Source organism: Callithrix jacchus, chromosome 14 (assembly GCF_049354715.1).
Source record: "Callithrix jacchus isolate 240 chromosome 14, calJac240_pri, whole genome shotgun sequence".
Taxonomy (NCBI): domain Eukaryota; kingdom Metazoa; phylum Chordata; class Mammalia; order Primates; family Cebidae; genus Callithrix; species Callithrix jacchus.
Genome location: NC_133515.1, coordinates 78,303,185 through 78,314,895, shown reverse-complemented (window position 1 = coordinate 78,314,895; position 11,711 = coordinate 78,303,185). Strand labels below are relative to the sequence as shown.

The window sequence follows — 11,711 nt, the reverse complement described above, 5'->3', positions numbered from 1 at the left end:
TTATCGGAGATGAGAATTGCAACTCCTGCTTTTTTTTGCTCTCCATTTGCTTGGTAAATCTTCCTCCATTCCTTCATTTTGAGCCTTTGTGTATCCTTGCATGTGAGATGGGTTTCCTGGATACAGCACACTGATGGGTTTTGGATTTTTATCCAATTTGCCAGTCTGTGTCTTTTGATTGGTGCATTTAGTCCATTTACATTTAAGGTTAATATTGTTATGTGTGAATTTGATACTGCCATTTTGATGCTAAGTGGCTGTTTTGCCTGTTGGTTGTTGTGGATTCTTCATTATGTTGATGCTCTTTAACTTTTAGTGTGATTTTGGAATGGCTGGTACTGGTTGTTCCTTTCTATGTGTAGTGCCTCTTTTAGGAGCTCTTGTAAAGCAGGCCTGGTGGTGACAAAATCTCTGAGTACTTGCTTGTTCGCAAAGGATTTTATTTTTCCTTCACTTCTGAAGCTCAGTTTGGCTGGATATGAAATTCTGGGTTGAAAGTTCTTTTCTTTAAGAATGTTGAATATTGGCCCCCACTCTCTTCTGGCTTGTAGTGTTTCTGCCGAGAGATCTGCTGTGAATCTGATGGGCTTCCCTTTGTGGGTAACTCGACCTTTCTCTCTGGCTGCCCTTAGTATTTTCTCCTTTATTTCAACCTTGTTGAATCTGACGATTATGTGCCTTGGGGTTGCTCTTCTTGCGGAATATCTTTGTGGTGTTCTCTGTATTTCCTGCATTTGAGTGTTGGCCTGTCTTGCTAGGTGGGGGAAGTTTTCCTGGATGATGTCCTGAAGAGTATTTTCCAGCTTGGATTCATTCTCTTCGTCCCCTTCTGGTACACCTATCAAACGTAGGTTAGGTCTTTTCACATAGTCCCACATTTCTTGGAGACTTTGTTCATTCCTTTTTGCGCTTTTTTCTCTAATCTTGGTTTCTCGTTTAATTTCATTGAGTTGGTCTTCGACTTCAGATATTCTTTCTTCTGCTTGGTCAATTCGGCTATTGAAACTTGTGCATGCTTCGCAAAGTTCTCGTATTGTGTTTTTCAGCTCCTTTAATTCATTCATATTCCTCTCTAAGTTATCCATCCTTGTTATCATTTCCTCATATGTTTTTTTAAGTTCCTTAGTTTCTTTGCATTGATTTAATACATGTTCTTTTAGCTCACAAAAGTTTCTCATTATCCACCTTCTGAAGTCTAATTCCGTGATTTCGTCACAGTCATTCTCTGTCCAGCTTTGCTCCCTTGCTGGTGAGGAGTTTCGGTCCTTTCTAGGAGGTGAGGTGTTCTGGTTTCGGGTGTTTTCCTCCTTTTTTCGCTGGTTTTTTCCCATCTTTGTGGGTTTATCCGCTTGTCATCTGCGTAGTTGCTGACTTTTCGATTGGGTCTCTGAGTGGACACCCAGATTGTTGATGATGAAGTATTTCTATTACTTGGTTTTCCTTCTACCAGCCTAGCCCCTTCGCTGTATGACTGCTGAGGTCCACTCCAGGCCCTGCTTGTCTGGGGTGTACCTCTAGCAGCTGTGGCACAGTGAGGGATGCTACCCGTTTCTTTTTCTGCTATCTTTGTCCCAGGATGATGCCTGCCAAATGTCAGTCTTTTGGATATAGAGGGGTCAGGGAGCTGCTTGAGGAGACAGTCTGTACTTTTTTGGAGCTCAATTGCTGAGCTGTGAACTCTGTTGTTCATTCAGGGCTGTTAGGCTGCTATGTTTGATTCTGCTGCAACAGAGCTCATTAAAAAAAACCCTTTTTTTCTCAAATGCTCTGTGTTGGGGGGTTCGGGCTTTATTTTTCGACATCCGTTGAGGTGTCCTGCCCAGCTAGAAGGCAGACTAGCCACTGTTTGGCTGCCGAGGCTCCGCCCTGCTGTTGTGTGATTCGCCCTGTTCCTGCAGGCTCTGCTGTGGTCTCCGCCACGCCCTACGGCAGGGTCTTTTCGTTGTAGCATGTTGCCTCGGCAACGGCAGGCTGCGTCAGCAGTGGGCGTGTATCTCAGTAGGGATGGGTTGCCTCGGCAACAGAAGGCTGTGTCAGCAGTGGGCGTGTATCTCAGTAGGGACGGGTTGCCTCGGCAACGGCTGGCTGCGTCAGCAGTGGGCGTGTATCTCAGTTGGGGCGGGTTGCCTCGGTAGTGGTGGATGCCCCTCCCCCACAGAGCGTCTCGGACCGTCTGCTCGGGATAGTTTGAAATCGCGGTTTTGTTCGTCCCACTGGGTGTCCCAAACGATCTGTCCCTGCAATCCCCTGGGCTGGCCTACTGTCCAAGTCTCGTTTAGTCTCAAGTCCAGCCCTCTCAAGTCTCAGGTTGCCGGTTCAACAGGGCACCCGGACAAGCGCGCCCTGCGGGGATTGCTGGGTAGGGCCGGCCGCCGCCGCCCCGTCTGCTGGCTTCGCCAGGCAGACCTACTGCCTGGCGTCCCGTGTCTTTTTTGTACTTGGGAGTTTCCCCGTTCTGTGGGCAACAAAGATCAGTCTGGAAATGCTGCTCCAACTCACCTGTTTGCGGATTCAACGAGAGCTCCAATCCTGGGTTGTTCTCACAGCGCCATCTTCGCTAACATCCCCTCCATTATTCTTTCTTCATTTGTTAGTTGGAATTATTTTATAATAAAGAGTTATCCCTTCTCCCCATTTGTTTATTTGATTATTTATTTATGTCGGTATTTACCCATAAATTATCTTATTGTGTCATAGTTCATTGATATCAGTACTTACTTTGTTCAAATTATCCCAGATCTGTCTGAAAGCTACTTCAAGTTAGCTCCTGTTTTCTTTTTGTCATTACCATCATCTTTTGAGCACTTTCTTACTTTTTGGCTCCAAAATATTCCAGGCGCACTTGTACTTTCCCATCGCCAGTTCTAGAATCAGCTATTTTTCAATAAGTTCTGATTCTATTTATTGAAGAATATTAGAAACCAAGCTCTTAATACTGTGTGTGCTCATTGGTAGTGGGGTTTCATTGATTCTAGGCCTCTTCAATAAGCAGAACTAAGAGACAGATACACACACACATATCTATTTATATATCTGTACATAGAGATAGTGTTATTCCTTCTTTACTAATTCTTTTTCCTTTAATTGATTTTTCTTGTCAAGTTGTATTGGCTAATATTTTTAACACTATTTAATGTTCAATAGTAGTAGATCAAGTGCTTATCCTCATTGAATTCCCGATGTTAGTGGAAGTACCTCTAGCTTTTTGCTATTAAGTAAGTTGATGGATTTTAGGACTAAGGCATATATAATTTATTATGTTAAAGTACCCATTATTTCTTATTTTCTTGAGTGTTTTCAATGAGGAGGCAATCTACATTCATAAAGAAGGCATAGGAAGAAAGACACAATGGCAAACATGGATGCTGATTAAATATGCCAATAAATTAACTGTAAAAACTCTTTTAAAAAAAGAATACTAGCAATAACAATCTAACTTTATATTTTTTTAAAGTAACACTAAAATTATTAACAAAGGACAAGATGCAGAGAACCTAGTTAAAGTGGTCCGAGAGTCTTAAATTTAAAAAATTAGAGTTGCATAGCTGGGTGCGGTGGCTCATGCCTGTAATCCCAGCACTTTGGGAGGCTGCAGTGGGTGGACCATGAGGTCAGGGGTTCGAGACCAGCCTGACCAACAAGATGAAACCTGTCTCTACCTAAAAAAATACAAAAATTAGATGGGTGTGGTGGCACTCACCTGTAATCCCAGCTACTTGGGAGGCTGAGGCAGGAGAATTGCTTGAACCCAGAAGGCAGAGATTGGGGTGAGCCGAGATTGCGCCATTGCACTCCAACCTGGGCTACAGAGCAAGATTCTGTCTCAAAACAAAACAAAACAAATAGAGTTGCATATATAAAAACTTAAAGGAGAGATGCTAAAAGTTTAGAAATACAATCTGTAGATTCTAAAAACAGCATTGCAGGTATGAAGAGGAAGAAACATAGAAAACGTCATTAATCTAGCAGAAAGCAGAAAAAGAAAAAGATAAAGCGAGTAAATAAAAAATACAAATGAGATACATAAATGCAACCAACTGTATCAGTAATCATAAATATAAAGAGATTAAATTTACCCAATAAAATGCAGAGATTGACAAACTAAAATTTTTTTTTTTAATCCTGTTGAATGTTATTGACAAGATATACAACTGTAATGTAAGGACAAAGAAAGATTGAAAGGGGAGAGATGGTGGGGTAAGTTGAATTATTCATCCCAATTCTTCATTCCCTCTTCATTCACACACTTATCATAGCTTCTTTATGGGCAGCCTAGTTCCCTGCCCCTTGACTCTGGGCTTAGTCACAGAACTTAATTTGGCCAGTGGAATGGGCCAGAAATAACAGTGTGCCAATTCTAAGAGTAGGCCGTATGAAACCTCCCATATTTTCTATTGCCCCCTTGCAACTTTGCCATTGCCATGAGATCTCCTGTATAGCTGCTGTCCCAGCAGCATGAACAACAAAATAAACACGTGTAGAGCAGAGGTTTCCCAGCGAACACATAGATGTATAGTGGGAAGCAGAGCCACACGGCACAGGACAGCTTAGATCAGCAAAGCCCCAGCTGACCAGTGTTCTGTGAACTAATCTTTTATTTTAGGCTCCATGTGCTTACTTGGCATAATAGGGAGATATAAGGCCTGTAATCTCTGCCCATTTTGAGCTCTTGTTTTGTATAAGGCACTTTTCTATTTTTCTAATCTGCCAGACCAGCAGCCCTCTATAATGTAGGATCTACAGGATAGCTTCCAGTTCCCAGTATCATCCTTTAGGTCTTTTAATCTCTTTTATATTCTTATAACCACAGTGACTTACCCACATTCATTTTTTGTTAGTTTGGCCTAGAATATTGTGGGTATTATCTAACACTTGATATGGTGGTTCCAGCTCATTTATTTCAGGGAAGCATTTGGGAGTATGGATCTTTCTAACATCCTTTTATAAAAAATAACCTAAAGAAAGTAAATTCATCCCAGCACTTTGGGAGGCCGAGGCGGGTGGATCACGAGGTCAAGCGATCGAGACCATCCTGGTCAACATGGTGAAAACCTGTCTCTACTAAAAATACAAAAAATTAGCTGGGCGTGGTAGTGCACGCCTGTAATCCCAGCTGCCCAGGAGGCTGAGGCAGAATTGCCTGAACCTAAGAGGTGGAGGTTGCGGTGATCTGAGATCGCGCCATTGCACTCCAGCCTGGGTAATAAGAATGAAACTCCGTCTCAAAAAAAAAAAAAAAAAAGAAAGTAAATTCTACAGGTTCATCATTTGCTCTTCTCAGAGTCTACCTTTTACCTACCAATCAATGACTCCTATCTAATAATCTTTTTTTTCCTTTCTGACATATTCTTAAGAAGCTCTTCATTCTAGTTTTGGAGGCTTTTTTTACATTGCTTAGCAAAATCTCTTTTGATGGTGATAGTGTACATTTAACAAAAGCAAATTACATTGGCAAATTTCCCATTCACATTGAAACTACACAAAACATGTATATTTAGCAGTCATATTCAGCAGTGTCCAGCAAACTGAAATAACAACTGAGGGATGCTTGCAGTAAGCATCTGCCAAAGTGCAGGGAGAAAACAGTCTCAAAACTGTTGTAGAATAGTTCAAGGCAAATCACATTTCTATGAAATATTGATGCAGCATCAAAGATGATGTTGCCTTAGACATTTAAGTAAGCTTCTGTTATGAAAGGTGTAACTCTTGTGTTTTATACCTGCACACAGTAAAAATATCAGGAGTGTCTGAAAAGGCTGTCTCATTACTTAGACTCTTAAATTGCCACCCTGAATTTTTAAGTTACATAAAAGAATGGATTCGTGAGATGAAGAATGCATTGATTTCTCAACATTCTGTCTCTGGAGTGAAGAGAAAAATGAGGCAGTATATTAAGGAGCCATCAAGTCCAATGTTTATGACAATAATAAAAACTTATAATAGAGAGTGTTCTAAAAGAGATTTGAGTTTTTGTACTGGATACAATACAAGACTGGGATACTAAGTTTATGTAGTGATAAACAGTTATTTAAGAAAGAACTGATGCATTCAAGAAACCATAGGTGATTTACAAGCAAAACAGAATTTCAAGTAGTTATAGCAGGAAAAATTGAACATCACAATTCTTGTTCTCAACTTGAAATAATCTAGTTCAGTTTATGCCAAGTGCAAGCTCAAGGCCACTCACCAGGAAGTTGTGATATTGTTTTACTTGAAAGAGATAAAAGATTTCCCCAAGGCCACCACCTTGATTGGTTTTGTTGTAAGTAGTATTGTTGCTGCCACACATCTGGGCTGGAGGGTTGATTCCACTCCTGGCACCATTATCGATGGTCCATGCAAGGCTCCAGGACTTTTGCCTCAGTACCTTTCATTCCATTTTATCCCAATTCTTCATTCCCATTCTATTTTCCCATAGGCAACCATTCTAATGTATTTTAGTTAATACTTATTGTATGCCCTATTATGTGTTGGCTTCAAGGTCTAGGAATGCATCACTGATCAAAGTAGATTAAAAACTCCTGCCTTCCTGGACCCTATTTTCTAAAAGGGGATGCTCAATTTAAAAATCAAGTAGTAAATATTATTGAAGGGCAGTAAGTACTAGAGAGAAGTAAATAGGGAAGAAGAAAAGGAAATGCTTGGGATGCGAGTGCCATTTTAAACAGGATGGTGAGGAAAGAGCTCACTCAAGAGGTAACATTTGAGCCTAGATTTTAAGAAGGTGAGCATGTGAGCCATGCAGATATCCAAGAGAAGACTTTGGGGACAGCACATACAAGGGCTCCAGGACTTTTCTTCCACCATCCTCACAGTACTTCATGCTGTGCTTCTCCCATACTTAACTCATTAATTCTCCAGCAGTGGACTTCTAGTGGCCCTGTGTGAGAAGTTCACTGACGAATACACCCCCAGAAAGAGGTGGATGGATTTGGGGGTACACAGGTAATTCAACCAAGTACTTCTGGATTTTCCTCTAGAATAGCCACATTTGTCTTCACCATTAACAGCTCATCATCGTCACCATATATCTGCCGTGATCTTTGTTCAGATTTTTAATTTTTGCCAAGATGATGAAAACAATATGATATTTCATTGTTTTTTAAATGGGAATGGCTCCTTTTTTTTACTCTTTTAACTGTGGTAAAAAGTATTTTACAATTTGCTGTGTTTTCCATTTTTAAGTGCACAATATAGTAGCAGTAATGACATTCATAATGTTGTACAGCCATCACAGCTTTAAGTCTTAATATAGCACCATTGCTTTGGAGTCAGGAAGCCTTGGATTTGAATCCCATATCTTGCCTTACTGGCTGCATGACCCTGGAAAAGTGGCTTAATCTCTTTGGGCCTCAGTTTTCTTATCTGTAGAATGGAGATAATACTACTAATCCTTCTACACTCTTCTAAATATTAAGTGTTATGATATATGTACAGGATTGTTGTTCTTAGTAAAAGTATTTGATAAACACCAATTGGATTATTAGTAGTAGTATGAGTAATAACGTGATTATTAATTATGCTTAGCTGCCATTTCATCTGAACCTGCCCTAATTCAAATGGCAGGACAGGGGATCCTTGGTGTTTCAGCAGCATCATCCTTACCACCAAAGAACCTGGGCTCAGAATTTAGTGGAGGAATAAAGAGGATTGAGAAATAATTTCATTGTGGAACCAAAGAAGTAGAGGTAAAAATGATTAAATAACATTCAAACCATCATCTCTTTTTTTTTTTTTTCAGTCTTCGTGATCCTTTATTGGAGCAAGATTCCTGATATACAGTGAGGTATTTACTAAACAGAGACCTGTGCAGAAATTACACACCATCCATCTAGACAGCTTGTGACATTTGCCTATTGATGGCATCACTCCACTTACCAAGTTTTATACATCAAAAAGCTCTGAATTTCATCAAGCTGTTCACTAGTTCACCTCTGAAAAAGTGACATTTAATTTCAGCTACCATATTTTACAGCATTAAAAAGCTTATGCATTATGACGCATCTCTGCACAGTAGCATTGAGCAGATAGAGCTGAGTCCATTATGCTGTCCAGATTCACATAGTCCCATTTGAGAGCTTTAGACCAGAGAGCTGGGCCAAAGTTACTCCTAATTAACACAGACTTCTTACCCTGACGGCCTATCTTCTTGACCACATTTTATATAGCCAGTGAAGACAGACCAGCAACCATCCCATGTATAACTTGGGATTAGAGCATGAGGTGTGTCAAACCATGATCTTATATAAGGAGCAATTCCAGGGCCAACAGATGAGGACAGGAGGCTTCTGGAATGGAAGAAGGTTCTCCTCCCCAGCTGCGTGAGTGCATGCTCCCCAGCAGGAGGAGGAATGGCTCTTTGCTGCCTTCTCCTGTGCTTGGAAAAAGATGCTCTGCTGCACTGATGGACGTTGGAATCTCAAGATCTGCCAATGTACTTTTTTTTTTTAAGTCTGATTTTAAAAAAATATTTTGATACGTTAATACACATTTTGGGTCTGAATCTCTTAGATTTCACTGATGACACTAATATATAAGTAACTAAAACTGGCAGATTTCACTGGTGATGTGAGATTATTCATCAGTACTTTTTTGAAACAGGAGTCAGGTTTTGCTTCCCACTGTGATTATCTTGTATCCTGTAACTACCAGCATATAATTGAGTCATTTCATAAAACTTGCCAAAACGCAGAAAAGAATGAAGCAAAACAAAACAAAACAAAAAATAGCATTAATGTAGGAAAAAAGTAAGTATTTTCAATTCAAAAGTGAGAGTCTAGTAGAATAAGTTTGGGAGTGTTTGCACAGTTTTTCTTCTCTGTGCTATTCAGTCCAGCTGTTCACTAGCTTTTGAAAAACAAAGAAAAAATGTAATTGCCCCTGCTGAAGTAATTTTTAAAACATATCTTTTACTTTCCATTTTTATCTAAGTGGTCCTTTTCTACTTTTTAGAATGTCAAATTGTAGAATTTGCTTACTGAAAATGTGTGCTTTAGGCTACAAAAGAATATTTACAAATCCTTACCAAAAAAAAAAAAAAAAGCAAGTGGGAGTGGAAATTTGAAAGAGGACCGCCTAATTCAGCACTAAAACCAGGGTGAGAAGCAGTGTGTGTGTGTGTGTGTGTGTGTGTGTGTGGTGTGTAAAATGTGTTTTTCAAAGTACCGAGAGGTCAATGACACTGATTAACTCCTCTGAGAAGAAGAGAAAAGGTTCTCGGACCTCTTCTTGTTTCTTCCTTAGAATAATTTGGATGGGATTTGTGATAAAGAAAAGCCTAAGGGAAAAAGGATATTCATTCTGTGTGGTGGAAAATTTTTGAAAAAAAAAATTGCTTTCTTCAAACAAGGTATGTCCGATGAATTTCTAAGCTGTGTATATAGTTACTTTACATTCATTATTATGGAAATGTATTTGTCTTGAAGAAACTACAGTATAAACCTTGACCAAGTAAGCAGCCTATACAAATTTCAGTTTCAAGAGAGTTGAGATTAGAGTGGGTGGCAGCTGGCATCCTTGTAAACAACTAGTAGTATATATTATATTTATTAATTATACATAAACTGCATTGATATTATAACAAGATATTTTACTGTTTCTTTAAACCTATTCAATTATGGTTAAAAGTAAGTTGAAAAGTATGACATTTGTGTAGAACTTTAAAGTAATTTAAGTCTCTATTATCTTGTTTTTAAAACTTTGCTTGGAAATATGGAATATAATAGCAATATAGCTAATTGCTTATAAAGATGTGTAAATATTTCATATTTCATAGCAGCATGAGAAATGGGCACATTGGTGCTAACTTAAAAGAAAAACTATTTCGTGTGGATCTCTACTTCTCTCTATTCAGACAGATTTCAGTGGAATGTGGCTACATGTGCAATTCTGTGTCTTGTTTACACTTAAAGTGTTTTCTTAGGCTGAATGCTTCTGTTACTGATAAGCCCAAGAAGGGGCTGGCATTGTTAAGTCTACCGTTGTAGCTCAGCTTTTCACAGGAAGACAGGATATGAAATCTCTTTTAAGTGTGATTTGTGTCCAACCAGTATAAACACGAAATAAACGCCTCAAGCACAGGTTAAAGAGAGAGGATAAGACTGAATAATTAGACATCATAGTTTGCTCCGAACAACCCACAGCATCTTTGCCATTCCAAAATCAAGAGTGGAATTTAAAATTTTCTTTGGACGTTTTGTAAAAATAAAACTGAGCATTCTTGGCCCTGATGGTTGCTCAAAATTGCATGTGCTAAGAAAATAGTATTTTGCCATTATGTTGTGTTGCAATAAATTTGGAAGTTTTGGTGGTAAAGTTCTGAGGTTGTTTTTCCCTTGGTCTCTTGAAAGATGAAAACACCCTGCAGCAAAGCAGGATCAAACACTGTTTGTCTGTGTATTTTCTCTCTCTGTGTGTTAGCTGCAAGTGATAGCCAGCACTGGTGGGAAAGCTGGAAGTACTATCTTTTATTTATTGAATTAAAATACCCTCTTTCGTTAAAAAGCTTTAGACAAAGAATTACAAGATTGCAAGGACTTGCATTTTTTATTGCAATATGCTGGTTTTCCAGCTAAGCTTCATTTAAATATATCATATGCCTCACCACCAATAAAAAAAAAAATGCCTCAGGAAGATTGGAAATGCTTAATATCTATCCTGAAAGTGTTTTCTTCATGAATATTGTTTAGAAGATCTGTCTTTTCCACCAACTTACTGATCACATGAAGAATAGTTTCTTTCAGAGAAAATACATGAGGTTTGAGAATGGTTTATGAATAGCATCATGAGAACAAAAATGTTTGTGCTGTTCTCAGCTGTGATTCCTGTAAGACACGCTGAATACAGGAAAGCAGCATAGTTTAATGCATGTGCCAAGCCAGGAGTCTTAAATTATAGTAACAGCTCTGCCACTACCTAGCTATTACCTTGGAAAAGGTATGTAACATTTCTTGACTTTTGTTTCCCTCTTTAAAAAACAGAAATAGCAATGCCTGTTACACCCTCCCTTCCAGGGTAACCACAAAGGTCAGTAGTGATTCTTAGATCCAAAAGAGTTTTGAAATGTCAAAACTTCTATAGCAATTTAATCTTGGTCAGGTGCAGTGGCTCACGCCTGTAATCCCAGCACTTTGGGAGTCCGAGGTCAGGAGTTCAAGACCAGCCTGGCCAATATGCTGAAACCCCATCTCTACTAAAAATACAAAAATTAGTCGGGCATGGTGGCAGGCACCTGTAATCCCAGCTACTCAGGAGGCTGAGGCAGGAGAATCACTTGCACTTAGGAGGCAGAGGTTGCAGTGGGCCAAGATCATGCCACTGCACTCCAGCCTGGGTAAGAAAGTGAGACTCAGTCTCAAAAAAAAAAGAAAAGAAGTGTAAAATTTTCCCCCCACATATTAAAAAAATAGATTACTTTAGAAAGCATTTATATGATAAAAACTTCATGGCCTCCCACATGTTCCCACGATGCTGTGCCCACATGTGCAACTTCCCCTCTCCTTGCTCTCACTTGGACATGTGAGCCAAGTGTCAGCAGCAATGGGTACAAGACAGAGCACACGGGTCTGTCTGTCAGTAAAAGGGCATTTAGCTGTGGGGCTTTGGAGAGGTTACTCAACAACTCTGCGTCTCTATTTCATCACATACAAAATGAAGAAGTTAAGCAAGATAGTCTCTAAATTTCCCTCTCAATCCTATGGTTCTATGCACTG

At 39.5% G+C, this 11,711-nt stretch overlaps 2 protein-coding genes across 6 annotated transcripts in view; one reads left to right on the top strand and one right to left on the bottom strand.

Annotated features, from left to right (window-relative positions):
* The window catches only part of LOC103788005 (mitochondrial import receptor subunit TOM22 homolog), a 190,305-nt gene that overhangs the window by 91,998 nt on the left and 86,596 nt on the right, over positions 1-11,711 (bottom strand). For all 4 annotated transcript variants that reach the window (XR_013526667.1, XR_013526668.1, XR_013526670.1 and 1 more), the window contains one exon: positions 3,701-3,818. The gene's annotated coding sequence lies outside the window, so the exon portion shown is untranslated. The remainder of the gene's footprint in view (positions 1-3,700; positions 3,819-11,711) is intronic.
* Positions 9,116-11,711, top strand: part of VIT (vitrin) — a 120,698-nt gene continuing 118,102 nt past the window's right edge. For both annotated transcript variants that reach the window (XM_008980871.4, XM_035272822.3), the window contains exon 1: positions 9,116-9,349. The gene's annotated coding sequence lies outside the window, so the exon portion shown is untranslated. The remainder of the gene's footprint in view (positions 9,350-11,711) is intronic.